Source organism: Acanthopagrus latus, chromosome 18, assembly GCF_904848185.1.
Source record: "Acanthopagrus latus isolate v.2019 chromosome 18, fAcaLat1.1, whole genome shotgun sequence".
In the NCBI taxonomy this organism is placed as follows: domain Eukaryota; kingdom Metazoa; phylum Chordata; class Actinopteri; order Spariformes; family Sparidae; genus Acanthopagrus; species Acanthopagrus latus.
In genome coordinates, this window is record NC_051056.1 from 21,779,640 (window position 1) to 21,782,291 (window position 2,652).

A 2,652-nucleotide genomic window follows, 5' to 3' on the forward strand; every position below is an offset into this window, starting at 1 on the left:
TGACAAAGTGAAAGCTTGAACAGCTCTTCTCTCTCACACATTTTCAGCCACGTTGAGTTGATTCAAAACCGAGCATAGTCTCCAGGCAGTTGGCATTTTGCACAGAAGTTTCAAGAGTGCATGTGTGTGTGTGTGTGTGTGTGTGTGTGTGTGTGTGTGTGTGTGTGTGTGTGTGTGCTCTTTGTGCACGAGTGTGAACTCTCCAGCGCCAGGGCTAAATGTTAGTCAGCTGACTGTGGCTTCATTAGACACTCTTATATCCCCGGGGTTTGGAACTTCCCCTTCTGTTAGCTTAAGTTGGCGGCGAGGCGGTATGACTACCAAAAGGGACACAGCATGTGAATGAATACAAACATGTTACATTATCACAATTCTGAGAAATCACATGTGTTATGAAGTTTTTTCCACTCTTTATCAGATAGCAGCTGCTTCCTGAAATGTGGTGTTGACCTAGAAAGGAGCCAGATGCATCAGATAAATCTGCATATTTGCCAATTTCATGCCACTAATAATCACATTTCACACATTCTAACTTTAAAGTTTGCAGCTTAGTCACTGTAGCAGTGTTAGAATCGACTTCTTGTTGAATGTGATGGCGAGAAAGTGACGATTAAATGCATTATCTATAATTCAGTGGGTGTAAAGAATATGAGGAATTCAGAAACACTGGCTGTCATGTCTGCATCCACAACACAAAAATACACAAGTGGCTTTTTCTGATGCTCCCAGCGACGATATTACAGCATTATGATATTCCAGTTAAAATCACATCTTTAACACACACACACACACACACACACACACACACACACACACACACACACACACACACACACACACACACACACACACACACACACGCACACAGTCAAACAGTGACATAATCCTGCAGATGTAGTGACAGCCTTTGAATTGGAGTCGTGTTGAGCAATTACAGCTCACAGTTGTTCCCCCATCATCCCCTCGTCTGACTCATAAATTAGATGCTTGACATCGGCATCGATTTCCATTAAGAGAGTGGCCACATGGTGGAGGGGACGGTTGCAGGGGGCTGATGGGTGACGTGGTGGTACTACTGGTGTTGTGGATGGACGGAGATTCGGACGATTTATCACGCTTTTCTGGGTCCTAAGCGTCACACAAATTTTGTGACGTCTGCAATGATGAGTCCTAAAACTCTAGGTTACTTATATAAAACGTGTTGGAAGCTCATCCAATCATTCACAACCTTGGAAATCCTTTATTGTTATGGCTGCTGCCTACTCCGTCTGTCGGTTTGATGACCTTTATATGCCCACGCGCTGATGATAGCCATTGCTGGAGGTGCTGAAGATTCATATGATAATTACAATAAAATTTGACATGTCGGAAATGAACTGTGACAAAATATTCTGCAAAAAATAAATTATAGCCATTGTGCCACCAGGAACAGAAACTACAGTACAACCACGATGCAATAATACTAGTTTTCTCTGTAGGATAGATGAGCTGTAGCTTATAAATGACCCTTCAGTTAAAAGTAAACACTTAAACAAAAAGAGTGAAATTACATCAGAGTTCCCAGAAACAAAAAGCCGAGCGCTGTTTGCTATTTACCTGTCATCTGTACAAAGAGACAGCTAAGGAGGGATGTGTTATGGATATTGATTAAGATAAGTCTGTCCTTAGAGCACCTGGAGGCCATCAGTGGGAACGAGAGAAAAGATATTTTACAAAAATCTTGTTTTTCCAGCAAAAATCTATGAAGCCCGATCCTCAGAAACTCTAATATGGCAGTGTAATACAAATTATATATAAAAACATTTTTTTTCACAAAATTACAAAATACCATCAAGAATACATCCAAAATCACTGTTTTTTTTTTGCCATTGTTAGGGCTGATGCTGGCATGTAGGTGGAATATAGAACAAACAATATGTGTTAAAACAACTGAAACATTGATTTTGACCTCATGGGAATTTTAAAGATTACCATCTTTCCAACCAGGGCTTTAAAATGTGTACAGAGATGTAGAAAGTAGGAGGGTTTGAATGCAGCTTTGCACTTTCTACCAGGCAGAGTTACCAAAGGGTCATGAAAATAATTAAAATTGGTCTTGGCAGTTGCTCAGCGGTGACTAACTTCCCTCAGCTACCATGTTTGTTGACTGTGGGTTTAAAGAATCTGCTGGATTTTAGCAGTGCACTCAGATTATACCCATCTGTCTCGCTGCACTCTATAGACTTTGTATGTATACAGAATGTGTATTTATGTCCATTGTGTCCATGCAGAGTCTCCTCGACGATGACTGCACAACCAGGCTCTTCCTCCATGAGTAAGAAGACAAAAAGTCAGCCAGAGAGGGAGTTGGTGTTATGGTCTCCAGGTCTGATCGTGAAGCGTGACGAAGGAAATGAATCTGGATGGGTGATGGAGGAGGGTTGCGAGAGAGAGAGAGAGAGAGAGAGAGAGAGAGAGAGAGAGAGAGAGAGAGAGAGAGAGAGAGAGAGAGAGAGAGAGAGAGAGAGGATAAAGGTTGGTCATAAACAACAGACGCAAGACTTCTGCAGCCCGATTCACGCTGTAGTCTGAGATCAATAAGCATTTTTAATGTGCAAACATGCAAACACACTCACACATAGACACTCAGAGGCAGGGCAGCAGTTGTGGGCA